Here is a 22,317-nt window from a genome sequence, read left to right on the forward strand (position 1 = left end):
AATACATAGAAGGAACATGAAAATAAATGGGTTTTAATAGAGGGATAACATATTGTAATACTTGAAGGGGGAATCGCCACCATTTGCTCAATATTCTAAAAGATATGTATTATGGAGTTATACAGTCTAAAAATAACATGTAGAGTTTTCTTTAGAATTTCTGAACCTTTGTTAAGTGTTGCTTTCCCCTATTTATCTGGAGAGAGGGGCATGGACATTCATTATAGAAAAAATATCTTCGGCCAAGTCTCATCTATTAGGTTGACTAGATGTCTCGGTCGGGATGGATCTGTGGCCCAAAAGAATTACAAAACATTAATTGCCTCATTAAAGGGAGGTTCCTTACAGGAAAAAAAATCAGTCAATCACATAATAATGTCAGAAAAACATATTCGTGCCCATTCTATTTTCACTTTTGCTTTAGGTTGTGATTAGCTCATGGTATGGCCTCCTATGTTGCTTAATTGACTCCTGTCGCTTCTACCTTTACTGCTTGATCCGTTCATCCTTTAAAGTTAGGAATGGGCACTATCAGTTTAATGATGTGGTACTGAAACAAAGGAATCCAGGGTGGTACTTCGTCTTCCCTTTGTATGGGACACCATTCCTGATAATTAAAATCTCCCTAGCTACTAAGTCCCTTTTCACTCCTGTCAGCATCGGCCCTGATTCTGTGTCACAATGGGCCTTTCTTGATCATCCCATGTCGGGTTTGAATGCACAGCCTGTTTTCTTAAAATCCACATCTACTGACTTGTCATGCCTTTAAAGCTCTGTAAAACATTATCGGCGCCCTGATATGCCTGATAATGCACTCACGGTGTAATACAAAGTAGTTTCTTGCATTGGCCCTTCTCACTAAAACCTCACAAAATAGGTGAGTTCTGATCCCCCTTGCCCCCTTATGATTCAACTCGTTTTACTTCATGTGACTGGAAGTTATTGTTGGAGAGGTAAATCCCCTCTACGGATAGAGGTGATCCCTACTAGCCCAGCAAGGGTCTAGCAACAATCAAACAATGCTGCTACGCATGTTCCTAATTACAATTAAACAAGAGGTAAAGAGCACCTACTTGGATTCCAGCGCTGTCGTTTGATGAAGGGATGTTGTCTTCGCTCCTTCGCTTTGGCTGGTCACAATCCTCCGCGATCTCCACGAATAGATACCTGCACACACGAAGAGGAAACAAACGCAAGCGTGAAATCTAGTAAAAGCAACTATACATCAGTCAGAAAAGATGTAATTCACATTTAACCATTGCATAGACAAATGAGAATGGAACAATAATAGCAGTCATCTATTATTAATCAAATAGAGAAGAGTACAACCAAATGTTCTGACGTCGGTAACCTTCTCAGGAGGGGCCAGTCAGCAAGTGTCTCAAGCATTCACCTTTGGAAATGATTCTCCCAAGACAAGAAACTCTCTCTCTCACACAAGCAACACAAAACAACCTTCCCTAAGCAATCAATCACTTCCACACCTAGCACACCAAGTACCTATAGTAGCAGCAATCTGAGCACTATAAGCTCTACACAATCCAAGCTATTCCAAAACTAGCTGCTCATGGTAATGGTGGAAGTTTATATAGGAGAAGGAGCCTCCTAAAAGGGTGGAAGGATGAGCTTATCCTTGAGGGAAATGGTTACAAAGGGTCGAACAGACATGCCATAGAAGGGAGTCGATACTCACAAAGCCAACAACCACACCTGGAGTTATCTGGAAGGCTGGCTGTTGGAACAAATTCGCCCAAACAGGATCAGCGCGGATTATAAGGCGACTGACGCGCTGACGTCGCGCCTCAATAACTGGGAAAGTCATGTCAGCGCGACCCAATACAAAGGAGAGGTGCGCTGGCTCATAAAATGCGACCAGCGCGGAAAAGTGATGTGCTTCCGCGCTGGCAGCGCACTGAATACACTACGAGCCGCCAGTCAGCACGGATATTTTAGAAACAGACGCGCTGATGAGGAAAACTTTGGAAAAGTGGGTTTTGGGCCAGTTCAGAAGGCATGAACTTGATTATTGTGAATTCTTAACATAGTAGGGTGACTGACAGGAGGACAGTGACAAATTACTGTGTAACAGTTATGACCAGGTTCTTAGTCCTCGGGTGCTAGGGTCATTGAGGTACCTGTTAGGGGGCTTTTTCCTTTTTTATATGAAATCCCGCATATAGACGATTTCTGATGTTTTCCCTTTATATTTCCTCTAGACTCCTGTGATCGTCGATCTACAGGGTTGGGCCCACGAAAAGCATCACAATCGCAATATGGGGGAGATAGACCCTTTCACCTCTTTTCATAGTGCAGGGTGACTGTCCAGATGCGAAGTCTTCATAAGATATGGTCGATAAAATATTGCATCTGGGAGGATCCCCCACATATCGCAATCACAAGCTTGGAGGGACTATGGTGGAGGAGAAACTTTGACCTGTGCAATCACCGATCTGTGGGATTTCTGACGTCATCAGTGCCACGTGGCACCTCTTGAGTGGTGACACGTGTCAACCAGAAATACCCCTATAGGACCCCTGAAAAGGCCGAATCGACATGCCACGTGTCCTCCGTACTACCCCGTCATCTCCGTACTACCACATCATGTTGACGTCAGCGGTTATGTCATTTATAAGGACCAATGGTAGTCCGCCACGTGGCCCCCTGGAGAAGAGAGAAAAAGGCCCGCCCATCCCTGTTTTGCGTTGATTTCGTTTGTTAAGTATTCTCAGCCTTCCCCGATGATTTAACACTATATGCGTTTTCGGCAATTCCTACGATATTGACGTTCGACGATGATTCTGGACCTGCGCTTGCATGCACCCCTTTGCACCTGCGATCATTGATCTGTGATACTAACGTTCAACATCATGAACCACCGATAAATCGTAATATTGTGCTTGGGACCCCACCGATAGCCGATTTTTTGATATTGCGATATGCGGGACTGTGATATCGTGGGACTATGAGATTGTGATATGGACGATATGAGGGATGCGGGACCACGGGATTGCGCGATTACGAGACTTTCCTACCTCCAATCGTCGATTTGTGAGAAGTCTAATATGTGGGACCAACCATATTCCGCCACGTGCCCCCCTGGAGGAGAGAGAAAGTGGTCGCCTACCTTTAGTTTTTCCTTTTTTTTCTTTGTTAATCATTTTCTTGGCCCTTTCGGTGCTTTACATTATCATCACAAAATCGTGATATTGCAAGGTTTTAGAGTGGTACCCCCGTTGATCCGTTGATATGTCGATTGCGATGAACTCCCAGACCTGCCGATATGACCGATTTGAGATATTGGCGATTGGTCGATCACAAATTCAAGTGTATTCCTCTTTTTGTCTGCTTTGATAAGCCCTGATCTGCAATTTTCAATGAGCACCGAACCTCCAATATCCTTCTCTCCTTCCCTTTAAAGGCAACAAAACCTCTGAACTTTAACAGGCCATATCTTTTGATCCAGAAGTCCATTTTCAAACTTCCTTATACCGTTGGAAAGATCATTCTGGGAACTATAAAATGAAGAGGTTTTGATTTCACTTTAAGTGATCTTATAGCCTGGAAGATGGCTTCAAGAATCACTGCTCTTTAGCAACTTTGATCAACTGAAAACACATAATTCAGTGAGTAACAACACTCCCACCAAATATCTACTTTATTTCTCTTCAGTTATCGCAAGAATACCAAGGCAAGTTGTATCTATTGGTTCAACATAGGATGGACACATTACACAAGTTGCAGGAAGAACAGATGAAATCGAGAGATAAATTTACAGTCCACCAGAACCGTATTAAGCGATGGTTTGATCGAAAGTCTACAAGGAACACCAACTTAAGTGTGGGTGACTTAGTCTTGAAGTGGGACAAACCTCATGAGGACAAAGGAAAACACACAAAGTTCCATTCCTTGTAGATTGATCCTTTCACGGTTCACGAAAATCTTGGCCAACACACATACCGTCTACAATCACTTGATGGGAGGATTGACAATCTCCTTGTCAATGGCCAAGATTTAAAATGTTATTTTCAATGATCAGGGGTCACACCCTGCCCTATGTACATAGAATATTTATTGCTTGTTCTGTTGTTTTTCTTTGTTGTTTTTACTTCATTTTTCTTTACTTTATTTTGATGTCTTGTAATTTCGTTTTTTAAATAAGTGATTTCCTGCACTATGTTTTGGCTTTTGAATAAGTATGTAGATGAAGTTTAGGAGTCTTGTGACACTGCAGTGCTTGGCCAATCCTGTGTATGTATTCTCTATGCTTAGTTGTAACTTTTGGTCGATGAAGTCTTAATGGAAAATACGATCCCTCTGTAAGGGAAGCTCTGGTCAAACCATGAACCTATGTCCAAAATAGGATACCCCTTGCCTTTACTCATTCTTTTGCTTTGTGTGTTCACGCTCATCCAACTATTAGAAACAAATAAGGGAAAAATCTAAATGAGCAAACCTAAATTAGAGGTCTTACGTGCTTCTCTAAAGGAACAACCTCTCGTTCTCTCAATAAGTCAGGATCCCTCTTCCACCCCAAAAATAAATAAGTGCCTATGCACAGTCCTCTTTCAAAAAAAATTACAAAGGCGAAAGAAGAGAAAGGCTTCTTGCATAGAGAGGTGAAGCAGGCAATTCCACTAGGGTATTGACCAGGCTTGCTGGCAGTGGAGAAATTCTTGTATTTCTATGTGACACCACCAGTGTATTGTCCAGGCCTACTGGCAGTGGAGCAACACCATAGATGAAAACTTATACTCTGAAAATCTTAAGCTCGCGATCCAAACTACCCTTCCTGATTTTGAAACACTGTGATTGGGCTGAATATTTGTTGTGTTTGACTAAGTTGGTACAAGGTGAACCATGCATGTCCATGGGGTAAGTGGGGAAACTGAAGTAACCTGCACAATGAAACAATACTCCATGAAAGGCCAAGGCCCTTCACTAAAAATGAACCAAAACATAGAAGCTGGTATTCAACCAGTGTGTTGCCAAGTGTTGTAGCGGCTACAACACCCTACAAAATTTTGTCCTGCATCCAAATTTCAGAGCCTTCCTTGGTTTTTCCATTGATGGTTGCAAACCCACTTGCTCATTCCATGAGCTCTTGTAGAGTATTTACACCATTTTTCTTATCCGACCAGCAATCATCTTTTGGCATGTTGATTGCTTTGTCATGCTTGCAATCTTGTTCTAGCGATTTTTGAAGGTTGGTCTTTATGTGCATGAGTTATCTTTGCTCTGTGGACATCGGTCGTACTCACACACAAAGTTGTAAGCACTTTTGCACAAGTATCATCACGGTCATTCGAACGTCTATCTGAAGTGTCGCACTTGTCGCTCTTAACCTTAAGATAGTCTCATTGAGCACATGTTTGTATTGTTGGTTTGTGGTGTCATGTCCTCAAGTCATGCTAAGTTTCTGATCACAATGTCACGTCTATACAAGTTCACTTTGTCTCATACTTAGCCTTTTTTCCTGAAAATCTGTTGATCGAACAAACCCCTTCAACCAGACCCCGACTAAGCTAAACTGTGTAGTCTAAGCTCTTGGTGACCCTGCTTTGCTTCCCAAAACTGCCCAGTGCTTGAAGATGTTCTTTGGGGCAGTTGCACTGTGCAATCCTGGAAGTAAGCAAGTTGTCTGTCTCCCAGAATTGCGAAGAAATTGTCTCCAAGCCCAATCCAATCTGTGCTTCCCGCAAGATCAGTTATCAAGCCTCCCTTTGATCTACCATAAATATGCACTATACTGTGACCTGGGGCTACACTGCTTTCCATCATTGTGCAAACATGCCCAGCTTCCCACCTTGCACTACCTACAGAAATTGTGTAGTCATGTTGAGTTGGGCCTCCTACTGGCTTTCCCTGCTTTGCTCCTGAAAATTGCACAGTTATGACTAGTACACCGTTTGATGCCTCACTCTGCACTATTTCTAGAAACTGTGTAGTACTACCTATCCCATACTGTCTCTAAAAAATGTGTAGTTATGAACATTAGCTCCTCGTGGCCCGATCATACCTTGCTCTGGAAAATTGTCCAAAATATCCTGTCAGTGCCCTTTGTTTTCTCTTTTTGTCTCCCTCTGAGAAATTGCACAGATCCCTAGTTGGACCCCAAGTGACCCACTCAATCCTCATCCTGAAGACTATGCAAAACTGTCCAGCAGTTCCCCCAGACACCTTACCTTGTCATCCTCCCAGGAATTATGTAATTCTTCCCAGCTGGGTTCCACCTTGCAGCTGTCACTGTTGTCCCTGATTGTGCAATTTTTCCTCCCAGTGACCTCTATACATTTTTTCTCGACAGTACTCTAGAGCCCCTCATCCCGGCCTGAGTTGTTCTATGTACAGTTTCAGCGTCTTGTCCTCCCTCTTGGTTACTTAGACCTGAAACCGAAAATAATGCATCATGCTAGACTAGGATATTTTTAGATTTGATGTCGTCCTGTCATGAGTGAATTGTAGGAAGAGGTACATTGATGGAGCATGTCGCGACAACGAACAGGATGAAGAAGGAGCGCAAGCTAGAAGACTTTCTCGCACTGAATGAATGTACAAAGCACATCAAGCAGCAAGACAAATGGATACATGCACTAAACCATCAAGCAAAGACCAAGACCATTGAAGACCCCGTAAGACTTTGCCAGGCGAAGGTGAAGACACAACACACTGATAGCACATCCATCACTCAACAACATAGCAGCTTGACATGGACACCACAATCAACCAGTACATGTCAATAGTGTCATGTTGAGTTGTGTCATGAGTTGTCTCGACCACATCACTACTATGGGACATACTTGTTGTAATCAAATGTAATGTAAAGTGAAATTCCAACGGATGCACATATGAAGTTGAAGAGTCACGTCAGTTGAAAAGTCATAGGAAGTTGAATGGTCATGAGGGAAGTCCAAGAGTCACAAGGGTCAAGCATCACCCTTGGTTATATATACCCCCTCATTGTATGAGAAAATGACTTTTCACCTTGGCTCCTCCCACATAGCCTTGACAGTCTATAATATATTCTTTGAGGAGTGAGGAGTGGCTCCAATGTCCCACTACTGGGACTAGTGATGTATGGTGTACAGATGTGTCTTGGAACTTTTTCTTAATTCAAAACCCTATCTCAGGCCAGCACGTTTTCATGCATGTTTTGTATTCGTTTGTAAGACTATTCTTTAAACATTTGTAATGAATGTTTGCTTAACCTGTACTAAGATATTTGAACTACTTCAGTTATTTTAGTGCTTACATTGTTGAAGATGTGTTGTATTATTTATCATTGTTGTCTCGTCCGTGTGGACTACTCCACAGGACATTAGACAAACCATTCTTGTTTTCCTTGGTTATAACATTCGTCACCCCCATGTGGACTACTCCGTTGGACTGTGTACGTGTTTTCCCTTGCACTTTGGTTTTAACAATTGTCGCATCTGTTGTGGACTATTCCGCTGGATACTAGACAAACCCTTGTTGTTTTCATGTGTGTCTCTCCCTGGGTGGTACTACTACCTCTATTAGAGGCTCACTTTTAACCTCTCACTTACTATAAGAGAACCCGGACACAAAGTTACATTACGCACTCACCAGGCATACTCACCTCGCTTTCTTGAAGTTACAAGCATAACACTCTCATGTGCTAAACAACAACAGCTAAGGAAACTCTCTAAGATAATGACAACTGGGCCATCATACCGGATGAGACTCCTACACCAAATGGTGTGAGGTCTAGTTAGGACTTCATATCGGGGAGATCCCCTAAATGTTGACGGGTCCAGCACTGTCAACAAGACCTCAAGTCTACCACCTCATTCCTTTGTCACCCAATCACATTATGACATGTGGATAATGCTAAAGTGTCCTCTTCCAAGTGGCATTGTTGATACATGCAATGTTTCACTAACATTTACATAGTCGGTAACGTAAAAGCACCAAATATGGGCGACATGTGTCCTCCACCTAGCACCACATCACCTATTTTGACAGTTTTCCTCCACCTGGCATGCGACAACACTACTCTGTCATCTATGCAACTAGCATGCCACATCATTGTTATTTTATCTATCCATTTGTCACTACTCTATCGTCATATATCAAAGGTTCCTGAGTATTTGGATATCATATATCAAAGTTTTTGTGACTACACAACACTTAAAAAATCATAAATATGCCAAGAGATATAAGTCCTTGGTGCTACAATTCACCTCATCCACGACCAGGAGCATGACCATAGGTTCCCACATCAAATATTGAGAGAAGTTGTGAGCTCTTTCACACCCAATGTTTTGGGGGGGAGGGGGGGGGGTGGGGAGGGGTGATGGATGGAAACTTGTATTGGAACTCTGACTACGAGTGTCATCAATTGTTATAGAAAAAGTGTATTCATTTCATGACAGTCAAACTGTACGTCTTGGATTTTTGGGCTGCTCCATATGGTATGAAATTTGATGTTTTCACCAAATTGTGAGGTTTTCTCCTATTTCTCCATTTTGTGCCTTAGCCAAGGATTTGTCCCTATCTCTTCTTTTCACACCTTGTGCTTCTAAATGTGCTCTCCCTATTATTGACATCAATGCAATCATTATCCCAGCAATCCCTTCTTCCTTCATCTTTTTCCTTTGTTTTCCTTTCCTTTCCTCTCCTTTTCACTCCTATTTCTCTCTCTATATATTCTTCCCATTTTCCCCTTTTTTCATAATTTATTTTAGTATAATACTTATATTATATGTTGAAAATGCAACAAGATGATGGAGCTTAGTGAGAAGAAGTCGCCTTCACTAAGTGGTCCCGCAGGCTATTTTTGGCGCAAAGTCTATTTTCAGACATATGGATCATGGTCTACTGATGCTGCTCAAGTTGAGGCTTGGCAAAAGAAGACAACAAAGTGTTGAAGGATTCTGTTGGAGGGCGTGAAGGATCACATTGTATCCAGCCTGCATGGAAAGGCTTCTCCATACTTGATGTGGAAAGCGTTGACAGATTTATTCCAAAGCAAGAGTGACCAGAGGAAGTTGGCGCTCAAGGATAAACTCAGAAACATCAAGTGTGAGAAAGGAGACAGTATACCCAAGTATCTCACGAAGTTCACCCAATGCCGGGATGAGCTGGGAAGTGTGGGGGTGACTGTCGATGATGAGGACTTGGTGAGCTTGGCTCTCCTTGGTCTTCCAAAGAGTTGGCATTCCTATCAGGACTCTGTCAATGGTCGGGAGAAATTTCCAGGATGGGAGAGACTTTGGTCTGATCTTGTGCAAGAGGAGATCAGGCGGAATACCAGGGACGGATCTTCATCAAAGGCATCTGATGAAGAAAATTGTGCTTTGGCTGCCAAAGCAAAGAAGGGGAAGAACAAGAAAGCTTCTCATTCTGGTGTGAAAGGCAAGAAGCAGGACATGTCCAAGGTGAAGTGCTTTCACTGTCACCAGCATGGACATTATGCCACAAATTGTCTGCAGAAGAAGAAAAATAAGCAAGCTGCTGGATCTACAGTGGGAGAGGCCTTAGCCTCGCAGTTTGAGCTGGATTTTTCACTGATCTCATGCTTGGTATCAAGTGTGATGGGATCGGTATGGTTTTTGGACAGTGGTGCGTCTTTTCACATGACAGGAGATCGAGATTTGTTTTCTGATCTGGATGAGAAAGATCTTGGAGTGCACATTGAGATGGGCGATGATGGTAGATACAGTGCGACCAGTATCGGTACCATTTCTTTTGAGAGGGAGCCTGGTAAACCCTTCGTATTGAAGGAAGTGATGCATGTTCTAGGATTGAAGAAGAATATTATTTATGTGGTGATGTTAGAAGACAAGGGATATGATGTTGTCTTTAGCGAGGGAAAGGCTTTCCTGTGCAGTAAGATAACTAGAGAAACCCGAAAGATAGGGGTTCGAGTCAAGAACCTTTATCAATTGCATGTAGATGGCTGCACAGCAATGGCATGCAAGGTAAAAGGATTGGTGAGCCGGGATGATGGCGAGCTGTGGCACCGAAGATTGGGCCACCTTCACCATGGAGCCTTGAAGATATTGCAGCAGATTTCTACTGGGCTTCCTAAAGGCACTCTTGCGCAGTCAGATCAGTGCAAGGGGTGTACTTTGGGAAAATTTGTGAAAGCCACCTTTCACGAGAAGGATAGTCGCACCACGACGATCCTTGAGAGAATTCACACAGATGTGTGTGGACCTTTCTCAGTAGCTTCGACAACAAAGCACAAGTACTATGTGATCTTTGTTGATGATTTCTCTCGAAAGTGCTAGATCTTCTTCATGCAGAAGAAGAGCGAGACATACTCAAAGTTCTGTGAGTTCAAAGCACTGGTCGAGAAGGAATCGGGGAAGAAGGTTAAGGCTCTTAGGAGCAACAATGGTGGTGAATTCATCTCTGGCAAGTCAGAAGGGATTCGAAGAGAGCTCATAGATCCCCATAACCCACAGCAGAACGAGGTTGTTGAGCGGAAGAACAGAACAATCGTGGGTGTTGCATGGGCGATGTTGCATGATCAAGGCCTACGCCTTCACTTGTGGGCAGAGGCATGCAATACTGCAGTATATGTGCAGAACCGTTGTCCTCACAAGATACTTGGCATGAGTACACCCGAGGAGGCTTATTCTGGTAAGAGGCCTGATATTTCTAATTTGAGGATTTTTGATTCTCCTGTTTACATGCATGTGACGAAGGATGCCAGGAAGAAGCTGGAGCCGACCGCAGAGGTTGGGATATTTGTGGGGTACACTTATACGCCCCATAACTATCATGTGTATTTGCCAGATAGTCGCAAGACTGTTGTGTGACGGGATATCAAATTTCTGGAGGAGAAAGCGATGAAGTGTTCGCTTGAGAGGGAGCCACACTTGCATGCAGATGAGGAGCTATTAGTTCCTAAGGATGAGCTTCAGGATGTGGATCAGCCACAAGATGAAGTTCATGGAGTGGAAGAGACCACTCATGTAGCGCCAACCATCAGAGGGCGCAAGCGCACTACAGAAGCTGAGCGACTGGCTCAAGATGCAGAGAAGGTTGTAGGACCACCTACAGCACAGCGCAGACAGAGACAGTCACCTGATCGGTACACTGGATACATGGCTCTTGTGAGCAAATGTGTCGTGACTGAGCCATCCTCTTTCGAGGAAGCTGTGGAGGATCCCGCATGGGTAGATGCCATGGTGGAAGAGTATGATTCGATTGTCAGAAACAGTGCATGGGAGATTGTCCCAAGACCGGAGGGTAAGTTGCTGATCATTGTACTTTATGTAGATGATTTGATTTTGATGGGAGATGAGCTATTGATACTTTCATGCAAGGAGGATCTTGCTAGAGAGTTTGAGATGAAGGACTTGGGCCTCCTTCATTATTTCCTAGGATTGGAAATTTGGCAGCGCAGTGATGGACTATTTGTTTCTCAGGGTAAGTATGCCTAGGAGATACTGGAGAAGTTCAACATGCATGGTTGCAAACCTGTTGATACTCCTCTTCCTGGAGGTTGGAGGAAGGAGGATGCTACTTCAACGGAGGTAGTGGATGCCACTGTTTATTGACAGTTGGTGGGGTTGCTTATGTATCTGGTCAATACACGACCCGATATATGCTATGTTGTTAACCAGCTTTCACAAGCTATGGTTAAGCCAACCAAGCTCTTCTAGAAGGCAGGCAAGCATGTATTGTGTTATCTCAGAGGCACATCGGAATATGGATTGTGGTACAGACAGGAGGATGAGGTGAAGCTATGTGGCTTCACGGATGCAGATTGGGCAGGGAGCCCAACGGATAGAAAGAGCACATCTGGAGGGATCTTCAGTATCGGGCGACAGTAGTTTCTTGGTACAGCAGGAAGCAGAGATCCATGGCACTCAGTTCAGCAGAGGCCGAGTATATGGTAGCAAGTTTGGCTACATGCGAGGCTATATGGATGAGGAAGATCCTGGTCAGGTTGTTTGGGTCACACTTGGAGCCTACTGTGATTTATTGTGATAACTAGAGTTGCATTAAACTCTCGGCTAATCCAGTATTTCATGATAGATCCAAGCACATCGACATCAGGTACCATCATATCAAAGATTGTGTGCAACGGAGAATCATGTTACTTTCATACATTCCCACGGAGGATCAGGATGCTAATATCTTGACGAAGGCGCTCACCAGGAGCAAATTCGAATACCACAGAGGCAGGATAGGGGTTGCAGATAAGCCGTATCTTGTTGAGAGGGAGTGTTGAAAATGCAACAAGATGATGGAGCTTAGTGAGAAGAAGTCGCCTTCACTAAGTGGTCCCGCAGGCTATTTTTGGCGCAAAGTCTATTTTTAGACATATGGATCATGGTCTATGAGTTGCAGGATGCTATTTATGGATGATTGGTCATGTTGGTAAAAATCGATGGACCTCTATTTTTAGATATATGGGCGAAGTCTATTTTTAGACTTCCAGTAAAAAAATAGAACAGTCAAATATTATTAGCTCTTAATAATATTTGGACTATAAAAATTATCTTATCCTCTTGCAGCACTTCAGTTCGAGCTACGGATGTGGCACATGCAACTTCCAGAAGGAAATACTCTTTTCCTATGGGTTAGTTGAGCTATTGCATGATGGACTTCAGTTAGAACTCAAGTGATTGAGTTTGGTGGAGTTGATTGAGGAGTTGATGGAGTTGTGTTCAGTTTGACTTAGTTGAACTAGTTGTATTTAGTCTAACTGCCAAATACACTAGTGATGAGTGATGTGAATTAATTATTAATTAATTCACTAATTATTAACTCATAAATCAACTAAAGAACACATCAGTTAACTCAGTGCATGGACAGTTCAGTGGAGACAAGTGTTAGAGGTGGGTGAAAGGGTAAGGCTACTATCAGTTGTGACTATAGCTGTGCATGATATTTGCACAATCATTGATTGAGATTGCCAATGAGGATTTTGCAGTACAACCCAAGGGAATTCGAACTTGGATCTAATCTATTCTCAACTTGGATTGCGTAGTATAGGCAGGCAAACAGTGGAGGAGATTTAAACCTGTGACTTGTTCAGATCTGAGCTAGTTTGTGTGTAGCAGGTGGAGATAGTACTAAGTACTTGTGAGGAGTATTGTACTATGTATTGTTACATGTTCTCTATCATTATAATATACAGATAGTTGGGGGTTTTCAGCTGTATGCTTTCCCCATCACATACTGTGTTGATATGTGTGATTGATGTTCCAATGTGCAAATGCGATTGTTTCTTAATTCCGCAAATTGATGATCAATGGTAGAGGAGGTTATGTATTGTGCATGCATTCCGCAAATAGTGTATAATCAGGATAATCTCTGTGAATAAGTGTTATATTATTCAAAATTTCTACATTATAATTGTCGAAACATGATATTAATTTAATTACTATTACATTTACCTTTGAAAATGTACTTATTACTTTCACTTTATAACTATCCCATTAGGCGTGTATGATATTATTACTATTCAAATGATAACAATAATAATCATATATAATTAACTAAATAATTATTATTACTATTTATGACATTAATTTATACCATAGTACTATATTAATTACACTATATTCATGTTAATACTATAGTAAATACCCTATATTTATAATTATAGCTCTATTATATCTAATTTAATTATGTAGGTTTTTCTCTCGATAACCTAGGGTTCCTTAGCCCAACTTTCTCCTCCTCCATTACCTTGCATCACATACGTGTATGTTTCTTGTTGTAGCTATATCCTTTGACTTATTGTCCTGAAGATGGATCCATTTTTTAATTTGAAACATTGACATTTAATAACAACTATTGTGGATAATCCAAAGCATTGTACTCTCATATGTAAAATAAAAACATAAGAATATTGGGTTAAAAGTAATAGTAAATAATATGTGCCCAACAAGCATTTAGTGTTTTGTGCATGTGTTAAGATATACATCATCTAATTAAAGATGCTTTAAATCAAATAGTATATATCCCAACATATAAAATGCACTACTCTGAGGTCTATTTTGATGGGCAATGGTAACTATATGCCTAAGTGCTTTCATTTAAAATGTATTTTATATAATAATGTTATTATCACATTGATTTCAATACTTATAGGAGTAAAAAATCAACCATAAAAGTATTTGAAAAATTGTAATTTTCTTCACTAAAAAAAGAAGAGGAAGGAGGTAATACCAAAGTGATGTCATGTTGGGTAATAAAGTTAGTGATGGAATTTGAGATGCTAAGGAATTATTTTATCGTTTTGAAATCAAAGGACATCAAGATTATAGTAAATACAATCCAATAGTTGCTCGTTAGCAGTTTTCTAAAAGAGGTATATGACTACTTAAGAGAAGACTTGCAATGAGAGAGTTTGAAGAGCATGAAGATGAGTTATGAGAAGAAAATGAAAATGATGCATTCATGTGGTGGAAGTAAGGGAAAAAGCAATGACTAAGCTATGTTGAAAAGCAAAGGGAAGAAGGAAGGAACATGGGTGATTGTAGTTGGGAAAATCTAATTTCACACCAACTGAAGGATGAAATTTTGATTTTCAGAAAAAGGGATAAAGTGCACTTTAATTTGAAATTCAAATTATTATCAAAATTTATGATAATGATCACTTTCCACCAAGCTCAAATTGGGATTATTAGACCCTTAAGAAAAATAAGAAGGAATTATTGATTTTCTTTAATATTTTGTTTTATGATCAAATAAAGTAGAGAGTTCTCTTCTAAATTTCCATTATTTTCTTGAGACTTTCACAAGTTATGGAATGTTATAAATATTTTGAAAATGATATTTAAAGTGAGCATATGTAGGAAATTCTATGATAAAAAGATATTTGCTCTCGACCTTCTCAGTGTTACAAAGATGGAATTTTGTTCATCCTGCAACATTTTAGGTTTCGTCCAATCCCCAATTTCACTTTGAAGCTTGTGAGAGATAATTCAATTTTTATCCATATTGATTTTCATTGTTAAGCTAGATATAGCCAATAGATACTTTTAATCTTCTAGATTGAGGTTAAAAATCTCTTTATAGTATATTATTTTTTTATATTCTCTATATTTCTTCATTGTATTGAAATTTCCTCTTAAAAATATTAACATTAGAAGAAATTTCAGTCTAAAAGTGGCCTCCTAAGGAAAAATAATAAAATAAGATTTATGAATTTTGGAGTGAAAAGATGAAAACTATTTTTTTTACTTGTATTTTTTGCTCATCTCCTTATAGGTTTACTCAAATTTCAAGTATAGACACTTGTTGGATGTGGAATTAAATTCCACATCCAACGAGTACACATTATGCACACTTTTGAGAAGAACTAGATTAATAAAAAATGAAGGTACATTAGAAGAGAATGTTAACATGTTTTTCTAATGTATCTTCAATTCTTTATCAATTTGGATCTTCTCTAAAGTATGCGTAATGAGTGCTCATTGGATGTGGAATTTAATTATGCGTCCAACAAGTGTCTACAGTTGAAATTTGAGTAAACTTATAAGGAGATAAACCAATTAAACAATTAAAAAAAGTAGTTATTTCTTCTTTTCCCTCCAAAATATTTACATGTACCTCTTTCTAAATTTAAAGGATTTTGATAGGTTTACATATTTTGCCGTTGAAATTACACGAAAATTTCATGGGCACTTTTAGACTGAAATTTTCTCTAATTTATTTGGTAGAGTGGTCTTCTCTTCTATTCTATGATGGTTAAACAAAGAATTAACACCTTTATGCCTTCCTCTCTTGTCCCACAAGTGAATTTGACTTGAATTTAAATTAATGTTAGGAATTATTTTGCCTTTCATGTTAGCTTTCCATTATACTTGCAACAAGTGGAAGACCAATATCTAAGGGGAGGATTATACATGAAGTATTCCTTTTAATTTTAAGATTATAAATCATAAAAAAAATGGATTTACTCCAAGTCTATCTAGAAATGTTGTTACCTCAAACTTCATATGTATATAGGATAACTAGAATAACATGTGTTTCAAAAAAGAATTTCTTTTTTAATAGAACTATAAATTGTTTGATTTACAATCAGATTTTCAAGGCAAAAATAAGTTTTTCATCCTCTAATAATCATTTTCTCAATGTTATAGTTACAATTAAGCTTATGAAAATGAAATATAAGATACTTATATGAACAAACTTCTTCTAATTTGTTATTCTCATGCGTAAAATTAGCATAAGTGATCTTTTTGGTTTTGATTATCATCTACTTTGTCTTATTCGTATTCACCAAGATACTAATGCTAGAATACAATTTTTTTAGAATTCTTAGTTGCTTGTCAAGGTCAAAGGGGCATCTTGCCAAAAATAAAGTATTGTTAGCATAAATAAGAAGGATGATGAGTACACAAGTTAAAGTAGTGTCAATGCAAATTGCTTCTTCCAAACATGCCTCTAATTGTTAGTATATATGTTAAGAAAGGTAAACGACAAGGGATAGCCTTGCTTAACCCCTATATTATAGTTAGTTATTTTTAACTATACTCATTAGTCTTAAAATAGAAAAAACATTTTCATACAACCTTAGGACAACCACCTTCAACTCAAAAATAAAGTTCAACTCTTCTAATGTATCACAAAGGTTATTTCTAGGCACAATATAAAAAACATTCCTAGTTTTAATGAAGAAATACATGAAACTGATTTTATTAATGTTATATTCCTTTGTGATGATCCTACAAGAAATTAAGTGCTTCATGGTTAAATAATAACTTCTAAAACTATCTTATCATTTTGCACTCTTTCTCTAATTTTCTAACCATATTTTAATATTTTTCAAAAATAATTGTATAAACTCAGTTAGAAGAGCCATAATGGTCCTACAATTTGAGAGGTTTATTTAACTTACTAGTTTTAAAAATGTGAATGATAAGGCTTTGAGTCCTTGGTTTATGGAGCCTTCTTTGACTACCATATTGAAAAGCTGATAAATGTGAGGGATAAAAACACAACCTCAAATATTTAAAATTTTTGTTTAATAACCTTTCATGTCCTTAGCTTCTCTTTTGCTAGATGTTTAATCCAAATTCAATATCCTCCCAATTAAAAATATTTTTCTTTGTAATAAAAACTCGAATACTGTGTGAAGCATTAGGAGATTCTCAATTCTAAGATTTATGCCATCAATGTTTTGGTCGGTGAGTTTGTCCAAATCTAAATTTTTGAAATCAGCATTTCATATCAAACCATTACAATCCAACATCACAATGAATAAAAAATATATAGTCCATTGAAAAAATATGTAAACTAATAGAAAAATAATCATAATAAAAAAACAAAATTACAAATCTCATTTTATATATATTATTTTTTATTAAAAGTTATATAACAAATAGTGATTAAAAATATTCAATCATTATATATAACAAAATTTGATAATTGGTTTTTTTAATTATGGGGAATTGTAACTCTTTGAAGTGATTAATTTGTTTTTGCTAATACTATGACACCAAACTTATATCAAATTATTTATAATTTAGCAAAAATCAAGACGTATATATTTCACTCAAGTAAACTTTATCTCAAAACACTTACTCTTCGATTCTAAATATATAAAAAATAATTAAAACCCTTATCTCATAGATTCCATCCTTATCATATATGTGTTAACTTTATGTCAAAAATTAAAATTTGGTTTTGAAACTTTATATATATAATTTATCAATTTTACATTTGGTTTTGAATATATATATATATATATATATATATATATATATATATATAATTTAGCAATTTTACATTTTTTATTACAATGGGTTTATTAAAAGTTTGTATAAAAAATGTTAAAATGAATTAAGAATAACGTTTTAAAATTATGATAAAAAAATATTATCATTTTTATTTTGGAAATTTAATTTATTTTTCAAAAAATATTATTATTATTATTTTATTAAAAATTAAATACTTTTCATTAATTATATTTTCTTATTTAAATATTATATTAAAAAAATCTAAAATAAAAATGATACATTTGTGAGTGAATCAAACTCACAATCATTTAAAATATCAAATTGTGAGTGAATCAAACTCACAATCATTTAAAATATCAAATCTTAAAAGTAACTGAACTTTTGTCAATTGTAATCAACATATTTAATAATTTAAATCTTCTCTCACATGAAAACCTCTTATAGAAATATTATCTTCTAATTAATTGTGAATCACATTATGATTATAATAACATATTTTAATGGTCTCGACAATAATCTTAAAAGTAACTGAACTTTTGTCAATTGTAATCAACATATTTAATAATTTAAATCTTCTCTCACATGAAAACCTCTTATAGAAATATTATCTTCTAATTAATTGTGAATCACATTATGATTATAATAACATATTTTAATGGTCTCGACCATAGTTACTTGTACTTTTGACTACATGAAGAAGCGAGTAAGGACACATTTGTGGTGTAAAAGTCAAACAAATTTTGTTTCTAAGGTAAAGTAATCTAAATAATTACTAAGGACACATATGTGATGTAATGGTCAAACAAATTTTATTATTAAAAACAAGTAACAATAATTAATAATAAAAAATGTGTACCTATTGATTTTTAAATTAATAAACATAATTATTGTGTATGTTGGATTTTAATTGAAAAACCATTTTGATAGATGCATCCAGTTGGTTGCCATATGATGCTGAGCACATGATATAACTTATGGAAACTTTAGGTAGAATGTAGTATTTTCTAGGAAGTCTCCAAGAATGTTCATGAAGCATCACATCAATGCAATCTATTACACCTGTACGGTCATGCAAGTAGTGAGAGATGTGAACTTCATAAATAACATGAAATCAAAAGGGAGGGGCCCATGTAGATATGGTTGCATATGTAAGCCCAGAGGCTCAGGTATGGGAATGGATGTCAGAAAACATGTGAAGTGAGATAAAACATGAATGCTCTAGGAAAGTGAAGGATAGTGGTAGACAGTGTTTATTTTGTCAAATTTGTTGAACTTCAATCATTTGAAATGGTAATATGATTGTTTATGTAGAGGAAAGATTTGGGGGGTTAGAATTGTATATGATTGTTCATGTAGAGGAAAGATTTAGGGGTTAGAATTGTATATGATTGTTCATGTAGAGGAAAGATTTGGGGGTTAGAATCTTGGTTATTGGTGTAAAAATTGTTATATTAAATGGTTTGATTTTTTAAGTAAGATTGTAATTTTTTTTTGTTTTATTAACTTATTAAATTTTTATTAAAAAGTTTATTTAATAATATAGATAAATGTGTTTATCTTGAAATAAAATTCAATAGTTTAATTTAATAGTAGAGATTTAATAATTTATAAAATATGTATGTAATAATTTTAATAATAATTAGGATAGAGGGTTGAGATTCATTTCAAAAATAGTCACACATTTTTTGTTTTTTAATCTAATAAACAACATATAAATTAATTAAAATAATTAATATATATATATTGATTATGAAATGAGTTGTGATTTTTTTGAGTATGACTTATTCATAAGCCATGGCATCTCCTCATGATTAAGATTCTTGTTACATGTTTTTCTAAATATACACATGTTTAATTTATATATTAATTATTTTTATAATTGATTAATAATAATAATAATAATAATTTAAAATAAAGTTCCAAGGGATAGATCTTTATGGTAAAGTGGGAATCAAACTTCATGATTAAGAATTTTGTTACATGTTTTTTTAAATATACATATGTTTAGAACATATATTATTTCTTTTAATAATTATTAATTAAAATAAATTAAAATAAAAGTATAATTTAGTTCATTTTTATGATTTTTTAATTTTGACAATATGAGATGTATCATGAGGTGAGTGTTCTAATGTCTATCAATGTTTATTAGCGATTTAATTTATATGAAAAATGTGTTACATGTATGTAAATCTAGCTTGATGTGTAACAATTTGTGATATCGACTTATTATTCACAAAGATGGAAAAATGGACATGAATCCTATTGAATTCTAAATGAGTACTTGATGTTCCATGCTCTAGAGCATGGGCTCTCCTCATATTAAATGTTCTCTTCAATGTATTACTTACTTCTTCTCCATCTTGAATGTCTTTCTTCTTTACTACTGTGTTCATGACTTGTAGGATTACTTTGTGGTTGTCTAAGAAAATATGATCCAGGGCATATAAGCCATCAAAATCACATAAAGGTCACACCTATCTTGGGTCACATCAACCCTTAACATGGTTGGATTTGTTGGTATCTCCTCCCAACTACTACAAGATTCAATCCTTGGCCACCTTACAAAATGAAACCTTTGAAATCCAATCAAGCAAGCCATATTTAACTTCTCTTCTCCATCTCAAATGTTAAGAGAGATCACCTTTCTTATCTTTTTCATACGCAATTTTTAAGGTATTCACTTCTTTATTAACACAATAAATTGTTGGTTACTAGATTATTATGCTTATTTGTTGGCCTTCCCCCCTCTCCTACATGTTGATTTTGAGTATCACAATAACAATGTAGATAAAGTTAATTCATACAAAAATCTTTGAGTCGACCTTCATCACATGTTTAACTAGAACTATAACATTAACAAAATTATTAGTGGAGGCTAGGAAGCCTATTTTGGTCATAAATGAGGGAAAACAACTGTACATAAATGAACTTATAGGTTTGGGAAAAAAACGACTACTCTTTGAGCCTCTCATCACTCTTATTATTTTAGATGGATTTGATGTTTGAGGCTGCATATATTTAGAAAATTGTGGAATAAGATCGAACAAATCCATAAGTGTTTTATAATTGATATTCTCAAAATTAAAACCAGTACGCCTTACCATATCATCCTCGCAGAAGTGGTATTTCTCCATTGAGAGTACATGGCTATGACTAGGTACTTAATGCATAAGTATAAGACAACTAACATGAAAGATGAGAGACCTCCTAAGTTTTCTTTAAACTCCAATCCAAGTCACATACAACTTAAGAGGAGCTCACATGAAGATGCTAATTCTTGGTTAAATAATTGGATAATAGAGAAGGAGGTCATTTTGCATAATATCAATACCATTAAAAATGTTATTAGAACTAAATAAATAAATTGTAAAGTGATAAATAAATAAAGGAGTAAAAAAATTAAGATACTATAAAGTGGTCATTAACCCCAACCTAGAGGATCAAAAGTATCTTTATGTTATAGCTAGCCTAAATAAGAAAACCAACAATGTTAAAATAAGAATGATTGTCATGAGCTTCATAATGAAAGAATTTGTCAACTTTGTGATGTGAAGGAGATAGAGAATGACAAACGCTTTCTCTTATAATGTCCTATGTAAACCCATATTAGGTCTTAATTTCAAAAATTTTGTAACAATATTAACCTTCTAACCTATTGACTCATCAATATTTTGGAGATTAAAGAAAGCTTCTCTAGAATCTTTCTAATACAAAATTACAACTGTAAAGCAAACTAATTAATTATTTACCATCTTTTAGTATGTATTATAAATTAAAACTAGTAAATAAATGGTAACAATCATCATCATCATTATCATGGTACGTGTGAATAGAAAATAAAATAAAATAATATGAATATGAATAATATATGTCTTGTTACATTTTGATGTGATTAACATATTAGGGTGTAACTAGGGAGCCAAGATGTGCACCGGAGTTTTTGTCTGTAACGCAACATCCATCATCGTCGAGCTTCAACCCATCTCTGAAGCACTTGGCGATCATATTCTTGGAGATTCCTTGTTTCGTCGTTATTTTAGTCATGGTCGTGGCTATTCTGGATTATTTTTGGAGTGGTTATAGCCACTTTCATGTTTTTCAACATCAAAAGTCAGCACAACCTATTTTGACGTGGGAAGGGAAAAGAGGTGTTTTTGGGTCACATACGTGTGGTGGCTCGATCCCTCCCTCACATATCGGAGCATGGATAGGATTGCAAGGGTGTTATGGATTGTAAAATGTGGTTTTTTAAATACTTTACTTATGTATCCATGGACGAGAATAAGGCCATGAGGATCCCGTCGCTTGTGGGAGTAATGATGGAGATGGTAAGAGCCATGAGGTACTATTGCCTCGTGGTTCTATGCAACAAATATCTGCTCAATTGTTCATGTATACGTTGAAATAATCCACTCCTATTACAAATTTGCCTCATATCTCCATAGATCTAGCAGAGAGTCATGTAGTAAAGAGTTTTCATAATACAAATACAAATTTGGAGGAGTTTTTCAGATATTTTTTAAAACCCTAAAGGATTTCTCCCTCGCAAGATCAAAACTGCTACTCTATGTTTGTTTTCACATAGATCTTGCCGTATATAGGGATGAAGGGTTTGTAGAGTTTGTGAAATCGTGGCAGC

This window comes from Pinus tabuliformis, chromosome 8 (genome assembly GCF_031772625.1).
Source record: "Pinus tabuliformis cultivar Carrire ecotype Pingquan chromosome 8, CPIR1, whole genome shotgun sequence".
NCBI classification, from domain to species: domain Eukaryota; kingdom Viridiplantae; phylum Streptophyta; class Pinopsida; order Pinales; family Pinaceae; genus Pinus; species Pinus tabuliformis.